Raw genomic sequence first — 24,988 nt, forward strand, 5'->3', positions numbered from 1 at the left:
CAAAAGACTAGAAGACATAGGCATAACAGACACAGCACTACGCTGGACTAAATCATTCCTAGCAGACAGAACAGAAACTGTATGGATTAAACCCTTCAAATCCACCCCACGAGTTAACGACTGTGGAGTGCCACAAGGATCCTCACTATCACCACTGTACTTCAACATCTACCAGAACCCAGTTATCAGAATCTTCAAGAAATACAACATTACATTCTACAACTATGCAGATGATACTCCAATCATCTACAAAATAAGACACCCAAGACAATCATTCAACCCTAACCGACTGTCTAAAAGAAGTCTTCAACTGGATGAATGCCAACAACCTGAAAATCAACCCAGGAAAAACAGAAATCATGATCATATCTAAATACCAAGAGAACGAAACCGCCATCCCGTGGCTAACGGAAATGGGAACTGCACCATCACCATCAAAGGTAGTAAAAAATCTGGGATTCCTGATGGACAACACCCTAACCTTAGAACCACAAATAAATGCAACAGTCAAGAAATGTTTCTTCCTCCTCCACACGGCAAGAAGAATCCTACCTTTCCTCTCCTTCAGGCACAAAACACTCACTATCGTCGCCCTCATCATGTCAAAAATCGACTATGCATACAGCCTCTACCTCGGAATACCAGAATACCTCCTGAAGAAACTGCAACAGATCCAAAATGCAGCAACCAGACTACTCCTCAAACTATCCAGAAGAGACCAAATCACCCCTGCCCTAAAAACAATACACTGGCTTCCAGTAAACCGCATCCCCTTCAAAACAACGTGCATAACGCACAGGGCAATCTGTGGACAAAGAGCAGAATTCCTACAAAAGAAAATAACAATCTACAAGCCAACGAGACTCCTCGGGTCAAGCAACGAAATCCGCCTGGAACTAAAACCATACATTAAGAAAAAACTTGGAGGCACCGCCTTCTACCACTTAGCCGCAAAAACCTGGAACAACATCCCAAAAGAAATAAGAAACACCAAAGACCACCTAAAATTGAGAAAATTACAAAAAACCTGGCTCTTCAACACCACAGACTCAAACTGAAAACCGAAACAACAGAAAGGAAAAAGAAGGACTAAACCGGAAGGACACTGACAAGCTCCAAGAACCGACCAAGAAACACCCACAGCACCTGGACGGGTGACGCCGGGCAGAGTGGAACACAGGCGACACCCATGGAGACGGAGTCAACAACCCCAGCCAATCCCATCCAACATCTTCACCCGCCCCTTAGCTGCTAACTGGGCACCACTGTGTTGTGGAATTGTCCAGATATTACCAATCATCACACTAACTGAGGTGTGGACACTGGCAGGTGCAATAGCCATATAAGTGGGAAGGAAGGACAGGTAGGGTTGTTAGGGAGGCTAGTGGAGGGGGGAGCGAGATGTGAAAGGGGCCATGAATACAGGACGGGCCCAGACCTAACCAGAGGCACAGGGAGGCTGGTGGAGGGGGGAGCGAGATGTGAAAGGGGCCATGAATTCAGGACGGGCCCAGACCTAACCAGAGACACAGGGTGCCCTGCACCCCATCTGGAGAGATTGCGCAAGCCCAACTTGTCAACTCAGGATAGAGATGCCAACTGACCGATTCCACTAACAATTTCCTCCTCTGCATACACCTCTCAAACTCCAAACCAAGCACAACCACAAACCTACAGCACAACAAACTGCACAAATGACACTACACCGCAACAACAAAACAAAAAACACACATAGACTCGCACAACAGCACACGACGACTACCGGCCGCAACCACCCCAGCCAACGGACCGTTAGGGAGAATTCTCTGTTTAGGCTGAATTTCCTTACCTAATGAGTCCGCCGGCAGCTTTGCTGGATTTCTGGAGTTTGTTTTTTTCTTCTGCCAAGAGTGAGACTCTTTTTCTCCCACTCTTGGACATGATTTATGGTGTTCCTTTAACTGTTAATGTGTTTTATGGGCTATGGGGTCCTTTACTCCATAGGGTCTCATGTGTTTTTACTATGTGTGTTACACAGCACCCTCCGTGCAGTGACACAGGGATGTCATAGTAACACCCCACCATAGCCTCCATACCCTGGGACTGACTACTGTCTCCCAGGGAATGTAAAGTCACCATTGGCTTTACTAGTGCCAAATTATGAACAGAAACCAGTACAAACCATCATATTGTGGACGTACTGGTCGGGGCAATTCGATTGCCCCGGGGTCTGTAAGTCGAGGGGGCACGTCTCCGTCCCCCCTGATCGAGTTTTGGCTGGTGGCAGTGGATACTACATTTTATATTCGACCGCGAATATATCCATTCCCATTGTTCGAGGCTACCAACTTTAATTATTTAATTCTCATAGCCTCGAACATACTGCCGGTTTATTTATTTAATATTAATTCGCCGGTTGGTATTTTTTGCCAGGACTCGATTCTAAAATGGCGTTTGTGTTCTCTTCTGTGACTCCAACCCAAGTCGAGCCCTTTGTTCCACTTTTGGCGGGCTTCTCCACAGAAGCCTCCAAAAGTGGTGCCACTCTGTCTGGGTACCACAGGAGGTGTGGGAGGGGGTTTAGGCACCCTGTACTGAGTTACCTTGGTAACTCAAGTCGCCCTCTGGTGTGATTGGCCCAAGTGGTGAGCCGGCTGGCTCACCACTTAGCATGTTTGATTGACAGCTAGGCTGAGTGAATGGGGGTGTGCTGCATAAAAGCAGGGCTTTGGGGACAGGAACTTCAGAAGTCGCCACAGGACCTAAGAATCCGACGAGGGAGAAGCTGAGCCGACCTGCTACGACGACACCACCGGTGGAGCCCTGCGGAACCGACTCACCACTTCCCAAGAGAACAGAGAAGATCTCCCGGCTGGAGAGTCTTCTTCCCCTGACTGGTGGGCACAACCGGTTTACCTTCTTTTCCTCGCATCCCAGGACGTCTTGTGGTCGAATTGCCGTGCCAAGCACCCCGGCAACCGGATAGCCACTTACCACTGGACCGCGAACAAAAAGGACCGCTCCTTTTAACTGAGAACTCCGCGGCTGGTTTCTTCCCTGGCAATGCAACGGACTCCTGTCTTCCTCCCCGACGAGATCCTCTCTTCCCCCGGACGAAGCACCGACTTGCATCCACTGCCAGGAACAACTGCCCCCGCTGGAGTATTCTCACCACTTTAAGGTACCGTGTCCGCCAGGCCTCCCTTTCTAAAGATTGCTACAAGGTAATAATATAACCCCTTAACCTTCTGGACTGGGCTGGCCGCCTTGACCATCTAACTGGTCCCTTTCTTTTGGTCCAACTCTTTCTGAACCTTTTCAAGACTTTTTTTGCACTTTTCAACCGTGTGACCTTGGACACATTTCGTTCTGATCCTCTTAAAGTGGATCCGGCTTCCTGAACTCTAACTTCACGGTTTGATTCTGCCTTCCTCTCTTGCTGTGTTCTTTTGAAAGTGTTGGGATCTGTTTCAAATTATACTCTGCCTTTCTCTCCCTTTTAAACTGAATCATTAGAGTGCCATCTGCGTTAAGCGCTCACCGCTGTCTGAAAATAAGTGGGGGCTTTACTTAAAGACTTGTCTAATATTCTTTTAAGGGAGTGTATATCTTTTAGTGACCGTGTTTTTGAACTGCTTAATATTAGTGCCTGTGTGTTTTATTAGATGTGGTTTTAAATAAATAATTATCTCTCTTTTACACCAAGCTCTGGTCAGTGTTTGCTTGTTCTACTGTGTTATTTTGACCTATTGTGAATACTCTGTATACTGCCTAACTCTTCTTGAGGGAAGTCTGACTGCTCAGCCACAGCTACCAAGTGAATCTGTGTGGTACAGACTGCTACCAAGTGGGTTTACCGCCAAACACCTGTAGTCTTAAATCTTTTGCAGTGGTCCCAGAGGGAACTGCACAGGTTTCTGCCTAACACGGACCCACCAGGCTGAGGCCGCCAACAGCACATCACTGCATTCTTGCACTTTTCCAGCTTCCTCCCACTAACTCACCCTCCCTTCCTCTTTCAGAGCCGCCAGAGCGCCAGGGGACCACTCCGGTGGTGATAGTGCGCAGTACAAATGTCCATTAACATAACATGTGGGTAAGGTGTGAGCAATGAAGCCCAAGCTCACGGGTGCAGGCAGAAGCGATTGGGATGCCCAAACAAGGCCAAAAGAGTACAGTACCTGCAGAGGCAAACTACCATGGTGCGGCAAAGACAGAAGCAGCCACCACGTAGGTCCATGGATAAAATAGTCTACCATCAAGGTGCGGGCCCTCCTCCCCTGGTTGCAGGCTGCAAGCGATGAAAAGCATGTCATGGCCTTACTCATAGGGTATGAGGGAGGGGCGGGACCAACCTCTCCATTGATGCCCAGGCTGCTGGCGGTGAGAAGGTAGAGCTGATCTAGGCTCTGTGGAAAGTAAAGACTGCAGGCGTGCGCAGATGGAGAAGCCTTACTACCATGGCAGGGACCCCTCCTCCCTTGGTTACAGGGACGGGCAGAGAAAAAAGATGGCATGGCTTTGCAGCCCAGGACTAAAGGCTGGGAGGGCGGGGGCTGCAAAGAGGTGAAGAGCCTAACCTTCAAGGAGTGGAACCCCCTCTCTTCTCTCATGGAGACTCAGGCCACGGCCGGTGTAAGGATGGTGCAGCCATATCTGAGAACCGGGAAGGGTGCCCCTCCTCTTAGTTAGAATGGATGCAGAAAGTTCAGGGCAAAAGTAGAGGCCTTACTTGCGAAGAGCTGATTTAGGAGCCATAGCAATAGCAGGCGGTCCGGTGTACTGGTTGCAGCTGGGACGGGCACAGCAGAATGAAGCCAGATCTAGGGGCTGAGGTCGACGGCAGCCCCAGGCCACAGCACCCAAAGCAACAAAACACACGCTCCACACTCTATGTGCTCTGCACCGGAGGGGAGAATAGCAGGGCTGGGCCGGGCGTCCGGCAATGGAAATGATGGACAGAATCCTGGACCGGGGAGCTGCAGGAAACTGCCTCCTTCAACAGCATGTGAATCTATGAAAGATCCAATGCAGGAGAAGGAATTAGTTACTAACCTGTAACTCCTGTTCCCCAGCATTGGTATCTTTCATAGATTTACATGCAACCCTCCTGCCTACCCCTCTGGCTCTTCTCATTGGCTCATACTGCCACTGGTGCGCTTGCCAAAATCTGAAGATGACTGACAGGGTGGAGCTAAGGGAGCCTTGCCTATTGGCTGGGGCAGTGTGACCCAAAAGGGGTTATACTAGAGCACAAAAGTGATTGAAGGTTTACGTTTAAGTTTAAACTGCTCTAAGCTACTAAGGATTCCCAGCCCAACGACGGGGAATATTCACAGGATTTGAAAGATACCAATGCTGGACAACAGGAGTTACAGTCAAGTAACTTATTCATTCTCTGACCTGCATATTCCAATATCCTTGACAGGCATTTGAAACCATGGCTGAGGGCGAGTGGTTATCTGCCCCATTGCTGGATTATCTGGAGAAACCTCAGGAAATATAAATTATTTATCTCTGACGTGCTGTAACATAACTTAACGGGTTATCTCCAAATTTTTGAAAAATTGTTCATCAACCTAGTAGGGCTCTTTTAGTAATATTTATTGCACTCTTATTACTATTTTAATCTGATGATTTTATATTTTTGTATTTGTGCCATGTTTACGAATGGAATTGTTACATATTTATTTATTGTAATTGTTTAATATTGATGGAAATATGACAGCAAACTGTTGACATTGTTGCTATGTTTAATGATGCTTTATGACGATTTGGCAAAAGGAAGCTAAATTAAATTAACATTAAATGAAATCTGAGTAAGTGGGTAAGATAACACACCGGTTTCTTTAGTCCCTTGTCCTCCATAGGCTCACATAGGTGTAAAGTCCTTTCCCTATCTCACTGTTTCCTGACTTGGATCAGTGGGATCCGGTCAAGGGTCCCTTCTTGGGCCTGCCCTAGTGTAGTTGGATTGAGATTGAGAGAACTACTTACCTGAACTTTGCTTAACTGTTTGGTTCTTTGAGTCAAAGCCACTGAGATCATCCGATATATTGTTGAAAGAATGACTTTGGAACTGAATACATTCAGGCACAAGGCCCCAATCCATCTCAGGGCTAGCAAAATCTACTAGCCCACTAGCATTGGTGAGTAGTTTTTATGAAGGGCGAGCCCCATTTTCAGATTATTCGACCTTGCTGGCGAGTCTGGGGATGCTGGTAATTTATTTTGCATTTACTGCAAACACATTTTGGTTGCAGAAACTGGCAAATGCATGTTTCACTGTGCATACTTGGCAGCATTGCACCAAATATGAAGTGTGCTTATGGCGGCATGCACCATTTTACAAAATCACTGGTAAATATTTTGTCACCAGTCACCTTGGGGCGAGCGCATTTCTCTTAGGTCAAGTATGTAAACTAAGGCACTTGCCCTGCAGGTCTAGTGGAATTTGTAATAGTTTCCAAGGCCTGAATCTTAGGACTGTACTTAGTAAGTGGTAGGACATTATTTTACTGTTGCTCTAAAGTGTTTCAATTGTGTTTTTATGCTTTTGAATGTATTGCAATCGGTTTGTAACATGCTTTTCTATCTTCTCCTAAGAGTGAATGTATATATCTATTTTGTGTCTAAATGGTATTATTGTATTGATCTGTGTGGACTCATGGTTAGCCTAGTGCACACTCACACCCCTCCTGAGTGTAAGCTTTGCCGCTCTGCTAATGACCTTAATTGGGTTTTGCTAGACTTTAGTTTCTTTCCCGTTCACTATAATAAATTGGCCACTCAAAATATATCCCCGGGTTAATTTTGGAAATCCAAATGGACAGTAACGATCTTCTAAGGAAAATTGTGGCTCCTGCCAGTCAATGCAATCAAAGGCCATAAGGGAGCATTTTTCAAAGCTCTTAACAGTGTTCCTCAAGAGAAGGAAATGCCAACTAAGTCCCTTAGAACTCTAACAGAGACTTTGTCATCCAAGGAGAAGTCCCATACAGCAGAGAAAACCAAGGAGTTGGAAGACTCCCACACTCCTGACGAAGCAGAGAAAAGTAGAAGAAATGGCAGAACGCATCTCATTCATCTACTGACACTTTCTACAAACGTCACTGTTGGATACAAGATGTAATCTGCAAAGGCTATGTACAAGAGAATTGCAATGTAAAGTTGCAAAGACATGTTTTGTAAACATGCTGAAACCATAGGTCTGAGAGATCACTGCCATCCAGCCTTATCTGCAATCATCACCAGTGTTAAGGCAGTTTCTGTTTGTGTACCCCACTCTTTGAGGGAGCACTAACCCTAATGCGGAGGCTACCCCACCTGACAAGAAAGGGAAGCCATACCTCTCTTAATATAGGTAACGTTGTCGAGAAACGAGGATTAACTCTCAGGTAGGGGTATTATGTTGTGTAAGGAATCAGGAGTAAGACTCTCTGACACAGCGACATTGTGATGGTTGCTGTAGACTTTTATTAAAGTTAAAAGAGGGTTATCGCTCTGAGGGGTTTCCCTGCCTCAACGAAACTAAAGGATGTCAGTGTCAGAATGTCGAAAGGTAAAGAGTTCTCCATCCTGTGTCCGAAATCCTATCCTGACCCTTACTTGGTAAACTAAAAGTAAAGTGCAAAGGGACATAGGGCCTCATTACGACCCTGCCGGTCCGGAAAGAATGGTGGCGGTAAAAACGCTGCCACCGTTCTTTCCGGACCGGCTGATTCAGAGTCCTGCAGGCGGGAGTTGTCACACCCACCAGGTCTGACCTGGCGGGAGTAACGCCACCCGCCTGCAGGCGCAAATGGAAACACCGGCTCCGTCATAGACAGAACCGGTGTTTCCATTGTCCCCATGGTTTCCTATGGAACTCCATGGGAATGGGGACTTACAGAATTCCACCTCTGGAATTCCCGGGTCACCGGGGTCGTAATGCCCCGGTGATTCTGGGATTCACGGAGGCGGAATGGTAATACGAGTCTGGTGGTAGCCTGTTGGTTTTTCCGGCACAGTTACCGCCGGACTCGTAATGAGGCCCATAGTCTTTCAACTGCCCATCTATAGCTTTTTCCAAAGTTCCAACACAAAGTTCCGAAAGGTGCAAAAACAAACAAATAATCAAAGTTCCACAAACCTCAGGAGGAGTTCCCATTACTCTGAGTTTCTCAGATTCTTTTCAGTTCACACACACAATTCTCAGGCGTTTCTCTGCCACTGAGTTCTTCAGACACTTTATAGTTTTCAAACACAATAGTTAAATGGATTTGGTTCCTCCCTTGGTTTCTTTACCACCGTTTCCCATTTCCTGGTACAGGGGGTATGATTCCCTTTTCCCCTTGATTTCCCACATTTAAATGTATTTACTTTCACAGTCTATTTATTATATGTTTGGTTGCAGGTCCCAGACTTCACTTGGTGCATTCTCCTGCCAGGATTTTCTTACTTTCTTCACTTTGCTTTTCCACAATATGCAACTTTCCAACCCAAGGAGTATGGTTCCCTTCTCCTAGATTTCACACACTCGAGGGAGTCCTTGTTTTTTCCTTGATTTTCACTTCCACAGTCCTAGTTTTTCCCCCCAGAATATGCAATTTTTCAGTCTACGGGGTATGGGTCCTTTCCCCTGAATTTCACACACCTAAGTGGTTGTCTTTCCTCTTCTTGACTCGTTTATTTGCAATTGGTTGCGGGTCCCAGACTCGCAATGGGTTGCCTGGTATACTCTCCTGCCAGGGCTTTTGTTATCCATCTGTTTTACACTCTTGCAGTGTTCACAAGGTAAGGGGGAAGCCCACTCTCCCCTTAACCTTTGACTGGCTTTGCTTCCCTTCTTTATGTGTTCTTCTTCAAAAGATATACAACATTCAGATTCCCAGTCTCCACTTGACCTTCCAGTTTGATCAAGTACTGGGACGAGGAAGATCACATTGAATACACTTGGGGCGGTAATGTTCCCTTCCTTCATCTGGGAACCCTATCTCCCGGTTCCCTGACAGGGCTCTGATTTTCTAGTCCTCTCCTGTGGGCTCACCGGTCCTTGGCATTGTCTTTGGCTTCTCCCGATCTCGGTCTGGTCTCTCAGTGGTTTTCGCAGCAGACTCCAGCAGCGGGGTGATGCTCATTCGGCATACCGGCTCCCTGCTGCGCTGGGAAGTTTCTGCTTCTGGTTCCCTTTTGGCGATGGCAGTTCAGGAGTCTCTGGTCGTTCGACTCCAAACGGCACACCGTCTTCCTTCCACCTGCTTCTGCTGCGCTGGGATGCAAACCTGCTACCAAGCTCTTGGTCGGTACCAGGAGGAAGTCTCCTCTTCTGTTTTCCCACCGTTCTTTTAAGCGGGGAAAGGCCAATCAAGTGTGGACAAACACTAGAACTGGTATTTTGGTGTTTCCCACTGCTTGTGGACTCTTCATCGTCTCAGTATTATTACTCGCACAGAGTGGGACAGGGCTCTTCCTCATCTCTAGGATTTTACTTGACTTGGTAATAACCTTCTTGATTTGACAATACAATATTGGGGTTTGTGGAACTTGGTCATGTGTGTTAATATCTGGATTGTAGGGAGGATATGGTGTACTCCTCCAAATTTCGTCCCCATTCCCAGAAGGGAAATACCCCCCCACCCCCATCTGATCCTCCCTCATTTTGCCACTGCCAAGGGGGTCCTCTGGACGGTGGCTGCACCACCCTGGCCACATGAGAAGGGTCTCCCCAGGGAAACGGGGACGACATCCGAAAATTTGACACAAAGGTACAATTAGTCCACACACATCTGTCCAGAAAACACATCCCACTGATAGACTGAAAAATATATACTTTATTTAAGTAACACATATAAAACTCTCTTTTCAAATAATTACTTGGATAATAATACACAGTATTAAAATAATACCAAACGTATAATAAAAGTAGTAATGTCTATACAAGGACTCTGGGCTAACTACCAGCATCTAGCATAAAATGACAAGGGGGATGGAGGGAACCTGGGAACCCAACAAGCAGATAAGTCAGTTAGGACACTGTACATAATTGTACAGGCCAATGAAGACCCAACCATGCCTGCTGGTCTGCACTTTTGTCGTAGGGTATGGGAGAAAAATACATTTTCAATTTTACCATGCAGGAGAAATAGGCTCAAATTCCCTAAGGCCTGTAACAGTACCCCCACACTATTTAGAACCTCCTAATATTTGAATTAATGCATATGCACACATGATCATAAAAACAAATCCTTAGGGGTTAGGAAATAATTTAAAAACAAAGCTAAATCCTTTAGATAATTATCAGAACTTTTTAGCAACGGTTAACCTAATCCTACATTAGAAGATAAAATATTTACAGTGATACCAAGGTTAGCCGCAATGTTAAAAATAAAGTCCCAATGAATTAATGCAGTACATGAATTTTTGGAAATTGTGCTTGTATTTACTAATGCCAAAAAACTTGATAGTGTGTTTCTAGGCCTCCTTACTTGCACCACATTTTCTTTTCTTCTATTTAACTACCTGTGACTTATAATCAGCATTTGCTTTCCTGCAGCGTCACAAGTGTTACAACCGCTCAGAACTATAATTCCCTTCTTTATTGTAGTTCCTGCGCCTAATTAATTCTCGGTTAGGCACGTCAGGGCTAGCTAGTCTGAGCTCCCGCGCTACGCTGTGCTATTTTCATTGGGTATATTGTTGCTTCATAATCTCCTGTTTCTTAAGTTGTGTGTTTACAGATTAGGGTCAACAATGGAATCGTGCATGGATATGTCTTCACTAACAATGAGCCGAAAAAAAAAAAAAACAGATAGGTTATCCTTGACAAATATTTGCAACTGTATGTCAACGACCTGTCCAAGACGCCTACTACGGTAACTACCCCCTTAGAAGGGAGTTGCTCTTTGGACGGCAGCTCAGAGAAAGAATGTACAAGCAGAAACTCCTCTGGACAATTTGAGTAAGGCTTTTATAAAAAGCCATTCTATGCCCATCATTCAAGTATTCCCTCGGAGATCCATCTCACAATCATCTGTTTCTGGACCTTAGGCCTCAAGGGATAGGAACAATTGCATTGACAGCAATATCTTAATAAATAATCAGGATAGATTGGAAGATTAATCAACTTTATTTAATGGACTGACATTAAAGATAGTTGTATTAAATACTCACTCCTTAGGGAAATCAGCCATTGATGTCCATGATTTTATGTTAGATAGAGGGGTGGACATCATGGCCATAACAGAAACCTGGCTCAAGGATTCCAGTGGTCCTGTTATTAATTTGGCTACCTCGAAAGGTTTTGTTTTATATAGTCAAAACAGAGATCAAGGAAGCAGGGGAGGGTCGCATTCGTTGTTAAAGAAGAACTAGATATTTTCAAATCCTCGGTTACCTGTGAAGGTTGCAAAATACTTCTGCTTAAAATTAGCCCATCCCCTGTACACTGTACTAACATCATTGTGGTATACCGGACACCTAATGAAATGCCTAATTTTAATGATGAATTTACGAGCATATTGGCAGAATTTAACACACCAAACTAATCAAAATTACTGATGGGGAATATTAATAGGTGGAAAGGTAGTAAGGCCGATAAAGAAGCTCTCTCACTTGAACAATCCCTGAAAAATATTGAAGTCCACAATGATGAACCAACACATGTTAAAGGCAGAATTCTGGATTGGGTTGCCTCAAGAAATTTACAGATGGATTCTATTACTACTGAGCCTTGTGTCTGGTCTGACCATTCCCTGATTAATTTCTGAGTCCATTTATCAGGGAAACTGTCTCTACAATGTAACTCACTTGTGTTATTAGTAGTAATCCGAAAAAGATTAGACAAGATAATTTAAGTTAATGCTTACATAGCATTATGGAGAACACTACGGACTATGATTCTCCGTATATCCTAGCAATAAGGTGCAATCATGACCTGCTACATATGCTAAATAAAGTAGCACCCATGAGGACCAAGAAGGTGAGAGATCAGCAGAACCACCATACCTGGTTGTCCTCTGAGCTTGTCAAACTCAAACAGGAAAAGAGGAAGGCTGAAAGATATTGGTCTAAAAATATGACTGAGAAAATAAAGCTGGTTGGAAAAGCATTGGGAAACAGTATAGAGAGTGGATTTTTAAAGCAAAAATAAATCATTTTTATGGGGAAATTGACAACTCCAGTAATAATACTAGGCAACCTTTTGATATTGTAAGTACCCTGGAGAAATCGCATCTTAAACCTGAGGCTTTTCTCCCCACTTCGGAGAAGTACAATTAGCATTTACCAATAAAATGATTGGGGCACAAGCTAAGATCGCCTCTGAAGCCACCACTACCGTGTTATCCTCATTGGTCACGGTAAGCTTAGCTGGAAATCATTCAAATTTTGCTTTTCAGTCTGTCCAGGTACAGCAAATAGAGAAAATATTGAAAACGATGTGCCCTACATCTTGTGCAGGAGACACAATTGCTGCTAAAATAATACTGCAAAATATTAGTGTCTTTGCTCCTTTTTTAACACGTTTCACCAATGCCACCTTTCTTTACAAGACCGTCCCTGATAGTATTAAGAAAGTTGTGGTTACCCCTCTGTTAAAAAAAGGCCGGCTTAGATCCCACAAATGTAAACAATCTTAGGCCAATAAAAAATGTGCTGTTTCTTATAAATATTGTGCGCAAAGTCGCCACTGTACAGCTGCAAGAACATTTGGATGAGGCTAACATTCTACACCGCACACAGCCTGGTTTTAGAACAAACTATGGCACAGAGAGTGCGTTATTGGATCTCCAGGCACAGATGCTGAACTTTGCAGATAGGAACAGTACAGGCGTACTGATGCTGCTCGATTTATCAGCAGGTTTTGACCTCCTAGATCATAAACTCCTAGCCACCCTATTTTCGTAGGGGCAATGCTCAGCATCCGCCATTGAATGGATTGAACCATTTCTTGCCAAGAAGTTGTCCAAAGTGTTTTGGGGGCAGGCCTCCTCCACTCATCAAACATCTATTTGCGGCATCCCGCAGGGCGCATGCCTTTCACCGGCACTTTTTAACATATACCTGCATATACCTTATGTAATATTTTTTACCCTGAAGGAGCTATAGTCCCCAACTATGCTGACGATACGCAGCTGTTGATTGAGCTAAGCGGTAACTATACCAAAGATGTCATGAGAATTCAAGATATATTTAAACTGGTCAAAGACTGGATGACAGTGAATAGTTTTTGCCTGAATAGTGCAAAGACAGAGATTTTAGTTTTCGGATCTCCTCTTCGGAACTAGATGCATTTGTATTTGTATTTTATTTGTAGAGCGCAGCCAAGCCCTGAGGCAACTGGGCGCTACTCTTACATGTTACAGCAGTCATGGCAATACAGACCACTCACAGGAGAGGGAGTTACAAGTACAAGGAATACACAGAAATGAGCATATCAAGGTGAATAGGGTACATAATATAAGGATAGTTATTACAAGTGAGGGGCACATATACAGGAGGTAAATGGTTGCAGTAACAAAAGGGGAATAAAAGTATTTACAGCAGATATAATGACCTTGTGGGGTTGGGTCATCTGTGGGTATTTGTTCAGTTTATATAACGACTGGCTTGAGATCCTGCTCAATGAGCTGCTTTTTTACCTTCATGCGGAAACTGGAGAAGGATGGTTCCTCTCTTATTGAGGTAGGGAGAGCCTTCCATTTCTTAGCAATGAGGACTGGGAAACAAACACCACCTGCGCACTGTTGATTGAAGCAAGGAATGGTGACGCAATGTGCTTGTGCAGTGCAAGATGGTCGGGTTGAGGTGTGGCGTGCGAAGGTGTCGGACAGATAGGTAGGTGCGTGGTTGTAAAGGCATTTATGGGTGAGTGACAGTGATTTCAAGTCTATTCTTTGCTTGATATTAAGCCATTTTATGTTTTGTCTGGATGCTGTAATGTGTTGTTTCCTAGGGATGTTACATGCCGCTCTAATGGCATTATTCTGCATGACTTGCATTTTGTTGCTATTTTGCTGTGATGTGCCCAGGTAGAGTGCATTGCATTAGTCGAGTTTCAATAATACTAGGGCTCTCGCTACTGATATGCAGTTAGGTGTCGACAGGTAGGGCCGGCAGGCAGTGATAAGCTTACATGTATAAATTGTGGAGGAGGCTAGGGAATTGGTTTGTCTTGCTAGGGTGAGTGCGGAGTTAATGTAGATACCTAGTGTTTTCACGTCATTTGCTACTTTGATAATGTTGCCATCAATGTTGAATGATGTGAATGAGGACCCTAGTTTGTTCAGTTTGGAGGTTGAGCCAAGGAGAAGCAATTTGGTCTTTTTGGCGTTTTGACAAAGCCTGTGTTTTGCCATCCAGATTTATATGGTACTGTAGATGTCATTGAGGGACTTACTATCTACAATGTAGTCACCAGTGATGGGCGATGAGTATCTGGGTGTTGTCCCTATAGTTAGTATATGTGACGCCTAGATAGTCAAGAATATCAAAAAGGGGCTTCGGTGAATACATTGTAGAGAGTTGGGTAGACTCTGGATCCTTGTGGGACCCCACAAGTCACTGGCGTTTGTAGAGCTGTTGCTGAAGGAGCAAAGACACTCATGGATCTATTGCTTTGGAATGATTCGATCCATGCGTTTGCTTGGTCAGTGAAGTGTGCAGCAGATAAGTGTTTGCACAGTATTTTTTGGTTCACAAGGTCAAATGCTGCGGCTAGGTCAAGTAGGAGAAGTAGAGCAGATTTACCCTTGTCTTTTAATATTTGAATTTGAATCTTCAGATCTAAGAGTGCCGTCTCTGTCCCGTGTCTCGGTCTAAATCCTGAGTGTCTAAGTCCTAAGAAATTGTTGACTTCCAGGTAATGCTGAATCTGCAGGTACACTGCTCGGTCCAGTCTTTTTAGCAAGAAAGGAACGGTCGTAATGGGTCTGTAGTTAGATGGATTAGTGGGATCTAAGGTGTTTTTTTTAGTAATGGGATTACCCAAGCGTGTTTTAGATCATTAAGTACAGTGTTAAAATCAAATGAGGCATTAATGAAGGTTGTAATGAAAGGAGCAAGTTCATTGGCTGCCTCCTTGACAAGCGAGGCTGGGCAAGTGTCACCTTGACAGTGGGATGGTTTAAGTTTGCATATGATCATCTCTACCTCTTTAATAGAGAGAGGTTTGAAATTAAATTGAGGCATGTTCCGTTTAGGTGGAGATGGTAGATCTTGAGGGGTGAGCGTGTCAATAAGGTTTTTCTTGGTTTCTATTTTCTTCAGAAGCATGGTGATTTTATCTTGGAGGGCATTCGGTATGTTGGTACACCAAGTGGCATCTTCATACAAATGTCAGGTGGTGGGGCGGGAGTTTCTAGTTCTTTTAGAATATTGAATAGTTCTTTTGTATTGGAGTTGGCTCTGGATATACGGTCATTGAAGTTGTCTTTTCTGGCTTCAGTGATAGCTACTTTATAATTGAAAGAGCCTACCGTGAAGTTGTTCTTGTTGGAATATGAAAGGGCGTTTTTCCAGGTGGTTTCCACTGATCTTTTGGCTTTCCTGAGAGACTTAAGGTGAGGAGTGTACCATTTGTTGATGTGGGCATGTGGTTTAGCTTTCTGTAGTTTGAGGGATGCTATGCTGTTGATGGCTTTGAGCATAGTTTCATTGTACAGGTCGACTGCTACTGTGGGGTCAGAATGCAGTTTGTTTGGGTGAGTAATTGGTCGGAGGAGGGGTATAAGGTTCTCTAATGTGAGATTACGTTTACTTCTAGTCATTGTGGCTGGTGCTAGGGTTTGTGAGGAAGTGGGTCTGATTTTGTTAATGGTAAACGTGATAAGGTGGTGGTCGGTCCATGCACAAGGGGTATTGGATAGTATATTAATGGTACAGTTGAGGTCTGCTAACCAATCTAGCGTCCTTCCTTTATTATGGGTGGGAGCGCATGTGTGGTGGGTGAAACCTAATTCGGAGATAGTGTCCTTGAGGGAGGAGGCTTTAGTGTCTTTAGGATCATTGAAGCCTAGGTTAAAGTCACCCATAATGATGACGACTTGGGACTTACTTTTAGTGTTGGCTGATAGCAGGTGTGATACGTCATTTTCAAAGAAATGTTTTATTGATAGACATTGTATCAAGACACTTCACAAGGTGAAGACACTTGCTGTGGTCGTAGACTGCACCTTAGGGGCTGATTAACATGTGGATACAGTTATAAAAAAATCCCAATATGAGCTCAAATTACATAGGTTAGTAAAGCCCTATGTTACAAGTAAGAATGGCGAAACCCTGGTGCCGGACACCATCCTACCTCGGTTGGATTATTGCAATGCTCTTCTTTGTGGGGCAAGTAAGAACTCTGCAAAATGATGCGGTGCGTATCATTCAAAATATTCCTAAAAGGAATTATATCACGGCGGCAGGGAGGGACCTCCTTGGTCTCCTTGGTTGTCAGTTGAGTCTAGGATTTTGTTTAAGATCATTTAATTGACACACACATGTTTGCATTGGCCTGCCCCTATATAGCTCAAAGAAAGTCTATCCCTGCAACTGCAAAGGGAGATCGACGAGATCCAAGGACACCTATTGGCTAATATGCCCTAAGGTGAGAAGAACTAGAGGGAAGAGACGGTCATTCCCTGTTCTGGCGACAAGTGCCTGGAATGTATTGCCTGTGGACCTCCGGAGAGAGAGTCTTTTTGCATTTTGCAAACGCTTGAAGACATTACTATTTAATTAACACTCATAGATTCTTTAAAGCATTGCTGAATTGTTTGTTTAATGTTATTGGTTTTGTGTGCGCTCAGAGGCGCGTTGTAAGAATATAATTGAAAAAATACAAAATGCATTAAAACATCACAGGTAAGTGCCAAAAATATAGAACTTGTTCAATAGCTCACTCAATCCCTCACCCTGTCACTAGGGGATCCATGACAAATATCCAGGCCCTAGAGTTAATGTTTCAGAGTTCCAGAGCATAGTAAAAGGGCAATCCACTTGGCTGTTGGTTGATGCTGGTGTCCAGAGAGGGGCTGAGGCTTCTTCACCTTTAGTGGAGGTCAACTGAGCTACCCTACATGTGCAGATTCTGCAGTGCGCAACCCCCAGAATGGCCAATGGAGACCCCAAGGGAGTCCTCCTGAGCTCAGAAGATGGGCCCAGACCCCTAGAGGAAGATTCAGTAGAACTGGAGGACCCCCCAATAGAACTCTGTGGGAACTGTGATAGACTCCCCTCCAAGGAATCTCTATCCTGGACCAGAGGGACCCCTGAGGATGTGTATCTCAAACAATAGCCCACCCCAAGACCCAAAGGTAGGTACTTGCATTGGTAACTTTGGCGGAAATGGCTTTTATTGGTAGCATGGCTAACATGCTACATTGGGCTACCAGTGCGATTAATGGCGTGCACCCTTGGTGAAGCAACTACTTAAGTATATCTGCCATCAACCTACTCCTTAAAACCTGTGTATGGTGTGAAAATCACCCTATGGCAAAAATGGTGAGCCTAAGAGGTACCCATGGGACTGGGCGCTTTAGGTGTTACCCTGTACCATATACCTTAAGTAAGGTGCTGATGGTTGTAATTGAAGGGGGACTTCAGGAGGAGTCCCTCTGCCCACCAACAAGAAATTAGAGATCCAAAATAAACCAGGCAAAAGCTAACATTTGAGGTGCCCCCTAAAAAGTGGCTCTAGAATTGCCAAAATAGGAATTCTGGCTTAACCAGTCAGAATGGCTATAATTATCCAACTGATACAAGGCACTAGAAGGTTGTCAGTTATCTTATGTCTCGAACAAACATGTTCTGCCCGAACCATTGCTTGAAATTGTTTTTTTTGCGTGTGTCTGCCAGGAGACATTTATATGGTTTTGCATCACGAAGTATTTGTTCATAGTTGTCAGATCAAATAACTGCCTGGTGTTTTGTGAAAACAGTAAAACTGTTTATCACGTTTTCCAGGCAAACATGGTTGCCTGTTCAGCAATAAATGGCGCGATTTTCAGGGCTGTCTCTGGCTGCTGTCTTTATAGTAGTGTATGATGGTGTAAAGGGTAGATTGCATTGGCTTCCTCTCAACTGCCACCTTATACCAGCAGAAAATGATGCAAGATGGTGGATTAGAGGGCTCTGGATGCTGTTTTGTGGATTAAGATGGCCTCAGGATAGTATGGAAGTTCTGGGTATTCAGGACACTTCTGATGAAACCGTCAATCTTCATAGTCTTCAAAGAAATGTCATGCTCTCTGCAGGGCGTTGGTCTCTGACTCCTATTAATGGCCACTGTAACGAATCGAGGGATTCAGTCACTTCTCCCAAGAGGGGAGCCCCTTCCTGTGATAAGGACTCCCTTTCCAATGAGGAACTCCCTTGTCAGTATTCTCAAATATCCAGTGCAACTCTATCAGTTAACAGATAACTAGACTTCTCTTATATCTGTTGTAATGTAACAACAGAAGAAAAGTATCAGCCTGGTAATGTGAAGAGTAAGAACATGGGAGTGATAAAGAATGCCTGTCTGTCTGTCAGTCATGGAGATGAAAAACCCTACAGGAGCTATGCAGATATGTATAGTATAGCTCCAACACAAAGGAAGGACTATCCAGGGAAGTTGGGGAAACCCCAGCATAGCGTAATAAAAGTGGGAGGGACAGGAGAACCAGTGTGAGACATCCAGGAGTTTCAAACCAGCTGGTAATTCGGGGAGAATGCTGGTTTGCACGTCGACAAACTGCAGGAGAGACAAAGTGGCCAAAGTGCACTACATGGAGAACAGGCTGGAGAGAGATTGTGCAGACGCTGGTAGTCCCTAGAGGGACATTCTTATAGGGCTGCAAGGGGCACCAACCCTGATGTGCCTAAAGTGCAGCAGGTCGAGGGTTGCACTGGATATTTGAGAATACTGACAAGGGAGTTCCTCAGTGGAAAGGGAGTCCTTATCATAGCCTTATCACAGGAAGGGGCTCCTCTCTTGGGAGAAGTGACTGAATCTCTCTTCGTTACAGTGGGCATTACTAGGAGTCATATTTTTACACATTGACATATTACTCATTCGTACACCTTGGAAAACCGAACATAAAGATTGGAGTAATCCGAATCGTCCCCGTGACTGGCAAGAGCACATAAAGAGTGGGGATTATTCAGGGACTGACCCTACTCGTCCCAGTGAATGCCAAGAATATAAGAGTGCGAATTATTCAGTTACTCGTCATATTTGTCCCAGTGAGTAGCAAGAACATCAGAAAACCAAGAGCTAAATATGGACTCAACCTACTTGCCTCCGTGAGAAGATAAATCAGAAATAAGTGTCGTGAGATACACCACCTATTCAGAGTCTTAGTCAAGAAAGAGAGAACGTCCCAAGAGGAATCTGAAGAAGAGTCAAGGGAACCAATGTAAGAGGTACTGGAAAAGCCCCTTGAAAGAACTACAGGATTTATTGCAAGAGATAGCAAGAGACTATCTGAAGATCCAGTTTTGAGGAGAACCTTGCTGAAAAAGCAATCCATTAGAAGAGTAATTCTTAGTCTTTAGTTTTTTTAGTAATAGTGCTAGGGTCAGAACAGCTTAGATTTGGATGGAGGACATATTTTTACTTTGGACCATTAATGACAAGCACCCTAGTTTAGCTGTGTTAGATAGGGAAACCCATATGTCAGGGAAAGGTAAGCATCTTGTTTTTTATTTTACAATAAATCCTTTGAAAATGGCACTTATTGGTCTGTCTTCTCCTTCTGATTTACCACACCACCTACACTTGTGAAGGTACCAGTCCCCACCAGCTGCCTGAGAATGGAGCAGAGGAAAGCATTCCTGCAGAAAATATTAGACATTTTGGCAAATGCCCGGTTGCCGGCTGTTTCAGCAACGGTAGTGGAGCAAAGGCCTGCTGTGCCTTCCCTGGAAGTTTGAGAACCCAATTTGATCAGCCACTACTTGCCCAGGAGTTTGGTCCAGGCTTAGGATGTGCAGAATGCTGCGCTTCTGCAGCTCATGTTCACCTTTTAGGGTGGTAGCTCCGGACCGAGATGTGGTAGTGACCATGCTGCTCTTTGCCAGGAAGAGCAGGAAGGTTAGAAATTAGCCACGGCCTCCCGACAAGAGTAACTATCCAAATATGGGCACCCCCCTTAACATGAAAGGGGACGCTGTCAGTTTTGGGATTCAGTCCCTTGATGAGGGTAAACTATGGCAATTTCAACAGGAGTTGTATGAAGAAGATGTAGGCTTGGCCAGTTGGTTTCTTATTTTAGTTGTGATGCTGGTGGCCTTGAGACCTCCCTGAAATTGGACTTCATGGAAGCTTCTGCTTCAACGCAGGTCAGTGAACATTTTCAAAGAGACTATTAAACTGGTTGTCACATGCCTCTGTTTACAAAATGTAGCATGACATAAATTCTGGAACAGGGCAATCCTAAGGAGACACTTTTCTGTTTCATCCCAGCCATTTCAGAACCTGTGTTTGGGGTTTGATTGAAGTCTGCCTCAGCTTGGGCTGTGAAACAATGATTTGGTTAGGTGGAGCATACCACCCCTTTCACTTCGATCCCTTCAGACTCTGTGTTTCAAAACATCCTACTCAGGAAGCCTGGTAGTTCTGGCATCCACTGCTCGATCACAGGTTACGAGATGCCGAAATGCACCCTTGCTATATATTCCCACACTTTATGAAATGTGAACAAGACTGGAGACAGCCGGCCTCCTGCGATGAGAGCATGGCTTAACCGAACTGATAAATGACGTCAAGGAGGCAACCAAACCGATTCTGCAGGTGTCTGGGTATGGCCGGCTGTTTTGCTCGCTTGATGGGCTCTAGTCTTTGCTCATGAGACCTTTCTTGCTTCAGACTTCGGGACTTGCATCTGATATGCAGGCCAAGCTTCTAGACATGCCCTTGCGGTTGACAACATTGTTGCCTTAAACGTTGATGAATTACTTAAAAAGTTGAAGTCTATTGTCAAACCTCTTGGTTTGGGGGTCCAGCAGCAATCCACAGCTATAAAACATATTGGGTTTTACAATTTCTGATGGTTTTATATTTGGGTATCATACTTGTGTTTAAATTTACCAGTTATATTGCTGACGCATGATTTATGTAGATTGGATTAGTTTTTGTTTTAAATGGAATTTTACTTTGTAACGTGCTGAAAGTTTAAATTTAATTATTGTACAATAGAAACAAATAATAATCTTATGCCTGGGTTTTACAGGTTTTCTCAAAGCTACTTCCTTTCCTTCTTCCCCATATCAACGACACACCCCCTCTGCCTCCTCCTCCATTTTTCCCTGGATGCCCTCTTGCTGGAAGAAATCTCCCAGCTCCTAGGGAAGGCTGCAAATACTTGCGCCCTCTTTCGAGAGGGAATGGTATGGTACTCCCATTCATTTTTGGTGCCAAGGAGGATGGGGGTCCTGTTATCTGAGGCTGCTGAATTTCTAGCTGTGCAAAGTGTTAAGGATTTCAATCAGGCGATACACCCTGGTCTCAGCCTAGTATGCAGTGCACAACTGAAATGCTTATTTTATTATATATATAGGTTCAATATTTGAGAGATACACCACTCATATCACACCCCTTATTCAAATACCCCGGGTCACAATGGACCAGGAACCAGGCTGGTTTGTAAAGGTAATATTTATTTATTTAGACATTCAAAAAAATCACACACTTTTTAATATATGGGGCAGCAATCACCAATGTGGTGACAATAACAAATAGTAATGTGAACAATGCAATTAAATTAACCCTTTACCAACACAGGTAGAAAACACCAGAGAATATACGATTTTGAACTTTGGGAAAGATAGCACTCAAGTTAGGATTTCCCCCTGCAATATCCCTCAACCCACAAATAATCAATTCTAAATAGATATAAGGAAGCAGCAGGTAATCCGGAATGAGGAATAAGAAACCAAATTCAAATCCAACCTTTCCTCCCCAAACAAGAGAGAAAAACAGATTTGAACCCTTGCAATCTTAAAGTGACACTCGGAAATGGATGAATAAAACAATGAATGTGTGCAAAAATCCTTTAATAAGTACATATGTCTACAGGAGCAACACTGGAAAGTTACAAGCAATCATAATCAATAGATTGAGCAAAAGCATACAATTGGAAAATGAATGGAAGGTTTAAAACAATTGATAGTAAAAAATAACATGTGTAAAACTTTGCAAAAATGCTAATTCCCACCTGAAAGTAGCCAAACGGTTTTTAATAAAATCTGGTGAAATATTGGGTTGGGGTAGCTATAGGTTTTAGGTACAATCTGAAAGTGAAATGAGGTCTCTAGCTGTTAAATTGAGTGAATTATGCATGATCTAGTGAGGTGCATTTTTGGAAACTAAAGGCACGAAAAAGGAACAGAAATCAATTTTTACAAGGACGGTTTTACTTTACACTATGGCATTCAGGCTAGGCTACCAGTTTGAGAGACAGTAAGCTCTGGAGTTTATCCGCGGAACCAACCCTAGCCCATCCGCACCCGCCCTGGCGGACCAAGTCCGATTACCCGAGGGAGGATTGAGGTTTTAGGATTTCACAAGACAAAATTATTAAAGATATTGGTGCTAGCACAAGGAATCAAAAGCAGGGTTTCAGGAATGATTGTGACAACATTACAGTTATCAGGATGAGTATTGGAAGACTTAGAGATTGGGATGGAACAAAGCAAGGCAAGGTTTACTATGTTTCTATGGTTCCTATTGATACTCAAAGTCCACTTTTGGTTTGGATTTTGGACAGTCGGCGCTCTGGATCACCACACGGATCTGGTCTAACACAGGGCAGCCGGACAAACTCAGCGGGGCAGAGTCAGCTGGGCAGGGACTGGATACCAAAGGATAGTTCTTCTGGACTGGCAGTTCTTCTTACAGGATACTATAGGGCATCAGGATAGCAGGATATCAGGATAGCAGTGAGTAGCAGCAAGCCAGGTAACTTCAGGATACTTCCCCAAGACACCACAGCGCTTACCTTGGTTTATGGGGATTATTTTAGAGTTGAGGCCTAGCTAAAGCAGCATCAGCAATTGCTTGGCCTTGTGGTTGGGATCTGGAGTTTAGATGGATAGATGCAAGATGAAGACAGGAACAGACGGGAACAGGACGCCAGTGAAGGAATCAGAAATCAGTGTTTCTGTGTCTCAGGGGCCCTTATTTATAATGCAAGATGACATCATTACAGTATAGACAGGGGCAGGATTCACTACACCCACCCCTAACAATAGGATTGGGCAAGGGCTTACTCTGCCTTGCTCACAATTGGTTCGATATCAGAAAAGTGATGTCATGTTTATGAGGTAATTTTTACTGTATCTAGAAACTCCCCCATTTCCTTTACTGAAAATCCGATTTTGCCAAAAACAGATATTTATGCAGTTGCCACATCTTAGTAAATCAGATACACAGGTTACATATTTGGAGCAGCACAGATTAGTCCAAACCTCCAGTCTGTGCGACCTTGCTTCGCCTTTCTGACACATTTTGGTAATTTTACACTTTAAAGATTTGGCTCACAATTCCCCAATTTTATACACAGATGCAAATTGTCCCCAGGGATGTATGTACACAATTTTACATTTGGAACATGGTAGAACGTCGTGACACACTCTGGACAGAAACAGTGATATATATGCTGTATTACCAGAAAAACATTCAAGTTTTCAAACACAGCCCACAATTCCACTTTTGGGCTGGGAAAATTGCACATTTTTACCAATTTTGACAGCTGAGATATAAGTCTTTTTAAAGTTCTTTCTAAAATAGTCTTATGGCAAATGGGAGTCATTGGGCTTCATTACACGGTAGGCGGTAAGGGTTTACCGGTACCGGTAAGGGCACCGGTACCGGTAAACCCTTACCGCCTTACTATGAGGTCCCTTTGCGGGACCCGACCTTAACGGCTGGTTTTACCAGCCGTTAAGGAACGGGCCCGCTAAGGGACCTTGGTGCTAATTACGGTATCGCAATTTGCAGTACCGTAATTACCTCCTTCACCATTCCCATTGAGCTCTATGGGGGCAAAAATGGGAATGGGGAAGTGCCTTGGTGAATGCGGAATTACCACCCCCGCTCACCTTGGAATAGGGCGGTAATTCCGCCATCCACCAAGGCGGACACGGTAAAATACCGGCGGCAACCATGGCGCTAATAGCGCCATGGTTACCGCCTACCGTGTAATGAGGCCCATTGTCATTTTCTTTTCTTGCCAGATAACACCCACTGTCAGTTTTTTTGAAGCAGGATGAGGGCCTCTCTCTTAATTGAAGGTTTCACTGCCCTTCACCCTTGACAGGTGAGTCCCAGGACTGCTATTGTCCAAGCCTGGAGCAAAGACGAATGTCTGATGAGCATGTGAAATCCCTTTGTCCTAGTCCATTAAAAGTCTTTCAAGCTGGCAATTAGTGCTTTCCTGTGCCAGGAGTTTATGGTGTGCCTCTCTTCCTGAAGGAAGTTACAGTGCTGTAACTTGAAGAGCAGGTTTTTATTTGTATAGCTTGCCAACTTAGCCTAGGAGTTTTAGCCTTCATTCTCTCATTTTAAATATTGACTTAAACAAAATCTCTGGAATCAAAACAGCTCATAGGTGTACTTTTACCAGGAACACATCCTTTACATTGCTAAGTATACAGGCCTTCACCCAACAATGTACTTTTAAATAGACCAATTTTTCTTCAATCAGCAAAACCACATTTTACCACATGTGTTAACAACTAATAACATTTCTGTCTTTTTAAATTTGACTTGGCAGCGTCTGCCTTTGCAAACACTGCCTTTTCCTGGATGCATGAGTTTTATCAGCACAATACATGACACTAACCAGGCGTAGATAGTTAGAAGTTCTTTGAAGACAGCTGATGTTTGATACATTTTAGAAAAATATGCATGCTTTTCCGTGCGAGTGAAAGCAGAGTCCTTGGTTGATTTTTCAAAGTTGCTTTTTGACTGAAGCTGTCATTCAAATGAGTCCCGGTTCCTCTGAGACATAATGAATGATCCTGGACACGGCAGGGCTTTTTCAATCACAGTAGATGAATT

The 24,988-nt window shown here is 44.0% G+C and overlaps 1 protein-coding gene across 4 annotated transcripts in view; it reads left to right on the top strand.

Annotated features, from left to right (window-relative positions):
* LOC138503575 (golgin subfamily B member 1-like) overlaps positions 1 to 24,988 on the top strand; it is a 1,546,163-nt gene that overhangs the window by 1,117,377 nt on the left and 403,798 nt on the right. The window lies entirely within an intron of this gene.

Source organism: Ambystoma mexicanum, chromosome 11 (genome assembly GCF_040938575.1).
Source record: "Ambystoma mexicanum isolate Mex_15411 chromosome 11, UKY_AmexF1_1, whole genome shotgun sequence".
Classification (NCBI taxonomy): Eukaryota; Metazoa; Chordata; class Amphibia; order Caudata; family Ambystomatidae; genus Ambystoma; species Ambystoma mexicanum.